Below are 6517 nucleotides of genomic sequence, written 5' to 3' on the forward strand. Positions count from 1 at the left end.
TCTTTTCTTTTCTTTTCTTTCTCCCTTGCAAACTCAGTGAATTGAACTGGTGGGCACAGAGGTCTGACCATGGTCAGAGCCAGGTAAGCAGCAAGACCTGCAGGTAGGAGGAGGGAAGGCATTGGGAGGCAGAGCTGCTTGCAAGAAGAGTTGCTTTTAGAGGTGGCAAGCTCTTTTTCAGCTCTTCATCTATGAAATATCTGCCAGACATTTATGCAAAATGTAACTGTTTCAAGAGGAGAATCAGTGGTTTAAACTCTCACATGAGAAGTGTCTCTTTTGTTTTCCAATAAATAATCCACTTCTGATTTTAACCTTTGCAAGCTTACTCAGAAGCAAAGTGCCTCAGTTGACCTATTTCAACTATGTTTCAAGGGGTAGTTTCAGAGCCTCTGTAAAGCTAATTAGGAAACCACAGCTGCTCCAGAAAACTTTTCTCCTTTCAGGTACTGTTGAGCCTAGAGAAAAGAAAAAGGCAGGGGCTGGCTCTGTCTGTGCTTGTGTCACCGTCTGAGCCTTGCTATGCAGTGCAGAAGCAGTTCCTGCATGTTCTTCTAGCCCTTTTGGAGTTGGAAGACCTGTATGTCCCTTAAGAAAAGAAGGAAAGTCAGAAGGAAGGGGAAGTTAACTTGCTGCTTGCAATAGCAAGCACTAGCTACTTGTGCTTTGCGCATTGCTTCCCTATTGTTTTCAGAGCATTTCATAAGCCTCTTATAAGCTAAGATTCAGAGCATTTTGCAAACAAAAGTAAAACTACACCAGAAGACATTTTTGATATAACCTATTCATGTAGTTCTTTGCAAATTGCAAAGTTTTGTTTGCCTAAATTCTTTTAATCTTGCAGCAGGGCATGGTCTTTCTGGTGCTGCAAAACTGTCCTTATGAGAAATCAATGCCATTTATTTTTATTCAGTCACAGGAAGCTTTTTTGAACTCTGAGGAGATGATTGCTTCTTAGCTTCCTGAGGACTCCCACAGTCTTGCTAGGCCATCTGTGAGGAAGGTGTGCTGGTGTTGCAGGTCTCTGAATGTTGTTGGCTCTTTCCTGGTCATTTGAATACGTGATATCTGATGGTTTGCATGGTGTGAATATGCTAGAAAAGCAGTGTCACAGCACAATCGTATTGTTGCCTGTGCAGGGTGACTGGCTATCAGTGTGAAGATCTATGACTTCGAGTTTCTATTTTCACTCGTTACCCAATTTACTTCAGCAGGAAGCTATGCAAGCACAAGAGAACATGCTGAGACTGGGTGTCAAGGCGAGCTCAGAGATAAGGTGTACGTTTGAAGTTGCCTTGGAAAACTGTTAAGTTGGCTTTCACAACGACTGCTTTTGCAGCATTAATGTAAATATGGTGGAACTGTGTTCTGGTCTTTCACTGGGAAAAGAATATTTGTGGCTCTCAGCAGCACCTGGGACTATTAACAGCGTAGCAGTAAATTCAAAGAAACATTAATCTCCTCACAGGAGCACTTGTTGTCTACTGTGTGTTGTGCAATACAGAATGTTTCCCAAGAAGGGTGGTTTAATGAGCTCTTACTAGCACTTGACAAATGCTCCTGTTTGCTTCCTGCTAGATGCACATGCTGCAAATTAAAAGACTGTTTATGCTCTAAAATGGGACAGCCTTAAATGCTCTTCGTTGTGCTTTTCTACTGATAGTGCATTCTGTTCTGCTTTGCTAATGCTGCTATGACTTAATCCCTATGAAGTCAATGGTCTAAAGTTGTGTTTTTTGTTTTTTTTTTTTCTGGTGTAAGCTCTGTTAAACCCTGTGGAGCTGCGCACTTTGACTCTGTGGCAATACATGGACACAAATTCTGATGTTACCCATCCTACTGAATTCTGTAGACTGATAATACAGTAAGCAAGGAGATTTATTAATAATGATAAAGTTTGAGACATGCACATGCCTTTGGCACATTTAAAACACATCAAATGGCAGATGTTATATGTTTCATAGAAGTAAAATAGATTGGGTAATTATAAAACCCAACTGTCTAAGCCAGCCACAAATTCTTGCTAAACTATTAAATTACTTTTTTTTTTTTTTTTTTTATTTTTTTAAACTCACTGGTTTTGTGTCTGAGATGGAGCTGAGATGGAGGAGAAAATGTTCCTCTAAGGTGGTGCATTTGGCCAACTCCATTTATTGTCTTTCTTTGCTAGGTACAGATAACCACTGAGCAGTAGCACAGCAATCAGGAGAGCTGCTGGCAGCATCCCTGCATGTCACCCAACAGCCTTCAGCAAGACTCTATTTAAGAAGATGTCAGGGAATGTGCACTTGGGAAATGCATGCATGCACATGTGCAAATTCCAGTGTAAAGTGTTAAGATTAAAACTGGAAAGCCTGCACGGTTGTCTGGCTGGTAGATACTTGTAAAGAGAAAGTTTAGCAAGCTAAACAACTCCATAAAAACATACTGAAATTCAGGAAGTAATCAGGCATTGCTACAGAAGCATAGGCAGTTATTTCCTACTATCTTGCTAATTTGTATCTCTTATTGATAACAGAATTGAGAAGTGAATCAAATTGCTTTGTTTCCTGACCAACAGTTTAACCAACAAAGGAACTCCCAGGGGTTCTAAAAGATTCTGCTCTAATTTCAAAATGGATGTTTCTGCAGATATTTAAGGGAAAAAAAGAAGAAGAAGAAAAGAACATAAAGCGGCCTACAGAAAGTCACACTTGCAGAAGTAGGTGGCTGACTGGAGCTAAGCCGCTGTTCAGCACGTGGCTTAACATAGTTAAAGCTGTATGGTATAAGAATATTTGCACGAACATACTGGCTTTTTATAAACATGAAAATGTGCAGTGGTTGAACAAGAAGCATCTCTTTTCTCACTGAAGGATGAGAATAAAGGAGACTTATACTAGTTGAGTATTTCAGACTCTTGCCTGAAGAATGAGCTTCTCTCTTTCTAGGCTTTATCAGATCCACAATAAGAAGAACTCCGGTTCTGCTACCCTTTGGCAAGCATATCGAGAACCTGCTGATGTTTCAACAGTTTGCTCTCTGAAACCAAAACATCTGGATGAGAGAGGCTGCAAGTAGAGCCCTCTTGTCTGGCCAGTAACTGCAAGCCTAGTTTGGTAACAATTAGTCTTGTCAGTGACAGGCATCTATTAATCATGTTTTGAAGAACACTACCTAGGAAGACTGGTGTTATGACAACTGCATTATAATCTTCTTTCCAGGTTTAACATCTTGAATGTATTACTGAATGATGTTTCTAGCTACACCAAAGAGTCAGCTGAACTGAGAACATGCCTTCCAGCCAGTTATGAAATGCTTACAACAACCAAGTAATAGAAGCCAATATATCTTGCAGAAAGAAAAATGTTCTGAATGGTAAAATTAAGTGCATTTTTAGTGTGTTTTTCTTATTTGTTTAGTTTTCATTTTCTAGGAACTTAATTTACTTGTACTAGTAGAGTCAAGTTGTGTTAATTTAGCAAGAGTTTAAGAGTCAGTATTCAAACATATGCTAAAGTCATTGTGAAGAACTTGAAAATTTCCTGAACAGGAGAGGAAGAGCCTTTTATTTGGTAATAAATTTAGTATTTCACTACCTTTTGAAATGTTGGTTAAAGCAGCAGAAAAGCACAGTTAATAACCAAAGTTATTACCTTACAAAATTGTTTTGAATTTAATCCAGCAGTGGAGTCTGAGCGCTTAAGTAGTAATACTTGCCTGTGAGTACCAACTGCAGGGAAACAACTGAACTGGCATTATGCAGTAGTTAAACACTTAGCTCTATTCAGTAATTTTAGCTGGAATTTATGTAACATGAATAATTCCGTAATTCTGTAAAACTTAACTGGAGATTAATAAGAATGTACACTTTGGATCCATGGTACTGAAATGCCGACCTTACTGTTTTACATTTAGTTCCTAGTGGTAATGAGAGGCTGGAGAGCAGCCCTACAGAAAGATATCTAGGGGTTCTAGTTGGGGTCAAATTGAACATGAGGCAGTAATGTGCCCTGGGAGGACAAAGGGCCAGCTGAGAGTCCCTTCCATCCCTAGGGGATAATGTGAGCCAAAGAACTCAAAGATCTGATTCTAAAATAAGCAAGACATAGGAGTTATTCATGACAGAATTAGTGAACCCAGAACCTTTTCCTGCAAAATTTGAATGCCTTCTTCAACAAAGATTGAGAGACTATCTCTTGAAAGCCATTCTAAAATTCCTTGGGATTAACTGTTACTTCTTGAAAGGTATTCGTTGGAGCCATTTAGAAAGAGAAAAGGATACAGAAGGAAATGCTTGCATATCTATCTTCTTAACTTCACTACAAAAAAGTAAATATACTGTTGAAACCCTGAAATATATTTAGTTACATCAGACCAAGATAAATAGCACAAGCATTCTACCTGCCAGGCTTAGTTATTTAACTGAGGTTATGAGTGCTACTCTCCAAGGGAGCATTGTTAGAGTTCAACACACTGATATTTTGTGTCCCTAGGCAATGCTGGAATGCTTCACTCACCACTCCCTGTTTTTCAGTGAGTCAAGGAATAAAGACCACCAAGACTTTGTACCTTTCTGAGATTTAGCTCAGGCTTTAATATTGGTTTAAGAAATATTTGTTGTTTTCTCTTGTAAATCTACTTTTCTCTTAATAGTAACATTGGCTAGAATTATATGGAAATTAAAACCTTATGATAATTAACTGATCAGTCTGGAGAATTCATGTAACAATGAAGAATGCAGCTTTCCATACTTCGGTTAAGTTTATTGCCCAAATATATATTCTTATTTCCATCCTAACCACTAGCTACTCTCTCTAGCAGAAGTCTACAGATGGAGAATATCTTACACGCTAAAGGTTGGCTGTGTAGTTTGTTACTTGCTATTTACAATGTATATATGAAACCACCAGACAGCACCAGAGTTTAAAAATGCTGCTAATTGCTCTGACTGGGGATCTGGATATCTGTCTTTTACAGACTAGACCAAGGGTATCCTAATTGGTAGAAGTTTTGTGTGTGCATGTATTTTTACATCCTAAACGTCTATCTACTGCAGATAAAAATCCTCAATCAAGTGAATGGGAAATGAGAGCACCATTTCCTTCCTAAGAGCTAGAGAACTACAACCAGATAAGTCTGCAGCAGAAAAAAGCTAGAGTTAAAAACAAAAATCTAAGGTGCAATCAGCAAGCAACTGAGGTGGAGGATGCAGGATGCTACTGACACTAGGGTTTCCTCACCTACGTGCACTTGTTATATAAACATTATCTTAGTCTCTGATGCTCTTTGCCAGAATCCTTACACACAGTACTAATGAAACAAAGTAATTTCTGAGGTCTACTAACAAGCAGTTGTCTAAGTATGTGCCTGTGTAGCCTGTAGTTAGTTTTCACATACTTTAGCTTTCATGTTCTATATTAATGCTACATTAATGATAGAAACAAAGAACGGAACAGAATTTCCAGACTCACAGAATCCAGTCCTCTGCTAGTTGAGGCTTTCAACAACCTTGTTCATAGAGTTGTTCTATCATATTTTAAAATAGAGTAGTCTATTAGCAGCCTTTGTTCCTGGATAAGCCTGTCAGAAATTCATTCATGTTATGTTTAAATGCCCATCTTCTCATTATTCTTTGCATAGGCAAATTCCTGGCCAGCGTTATAACTGATCCAGGCTCGATCATTGCTTAGGTAGCTTTAACTCAAAGCTTTATGGTTTTACCCCCTTCTCCACACTCTCTTGCTTTTCATTCATGTTTCTAACTGATGAGCCATGGCTTATAGAAGGAATTGTTCTTATGAGTCCTTAAAATTGTGTCCTGCACATATTCATTCTGGGATTGTGGCTCTATCTTCAAGGTCATTTTGCACGTTCCGTATGGTAGTTAGTCGTCATCTTGATATGTATTAAGTTTGATTGATCAGTGTGTTGAATTGTAGTAATTCCTATTGTACTTTCTACTAGCCAGTTCTTCCATGATTTGGTTCCTATATTCTTCCATTTTATGAAATGATATCCCTTGAGGTATTATAAAGGTGTAAAGGTGTTTTAATTTTATTTATTTATTTATTTATTTAAGCTTAGACTTCTGATTGTGAAAGCCTTTGGTGTGTTTCTATGAAGGTCACTTCCTACAATAGAGTCCCCAAGCATTTTTACTCCTTTTAACATAGATATTACTTGTTATTCAAGAAATTATCATCCTGTCTTCTCCATTAGCATCTGGATCATTATGAAAATGGTTTCCTGCCTCATTTTTTCCTGCTGAAGATAGACAGGTTTTAATCTGGGCCACTTGCATCGTATGAGACCAGGTTTACCATAAGCAAGACACCAGAAGGGTCTCAAAGGATTAACTACTGTTAACAGGCAACTCACCTTAGCTGGGACAGACCCAGGTTGAGATACCTACCCTAATCTGACAGAGCAGGGGACTTTATCTCTTTACCCTGCACCATAGATTAATATCCTGATGTCAAGCTATTTCTTTTTTGCTCTGCGGAATTTCTTTCTCAGCATTTTGGGGGGGAAAAAA

The 6517-nt window shown here is 38.5% G+C and overlaps 1 protein-coding gene across 4 annotated transcripts in view; it reads left to right on the forward strand.

Moving 5' to 3' along the window:
* Window positions 1–6517, forward strand: part of TIAM2 (TIAM Rac1 associated GEF 2) — a 167887-nt gene that overhangs the window by 124909 nt on the left and 36461 nt on the right. The window contains exon 1 of one of the 4 annotated variants that reach the window (XM_031552470.1): window positions 65–83. The exons of the other annotated variants lie outside the window; for them this stretch is intronic. The gene's annotated coding sequence lies outside the window, so the exon portion shown is untranslated. Of the gene's footprint in view, window positions 1–64; window positions 84–6517 lie in introns of those variants that run through there. 4 annotated transcript variants of the gene reach the window in all.

The sequence above is a fragment of the Meleagris gallopavo genome, chromosome 2 (genome assembly GCF_000146605.3).
Source record: "Meleagris gallopavo isolate NT-WF06-2002-E0010 breed Aviagen turkey brand Nicholas breeding stock chromosome 2, Turkey_5.1, whole genome shotgun sequence".
NCBI classification, from domain to species: domain Eukaryota; kingdom Metazoa; phylum Chordata; class Aves; order Galliformes; family Phasianidae; genus Meleagris; species Meleagris gallopavo.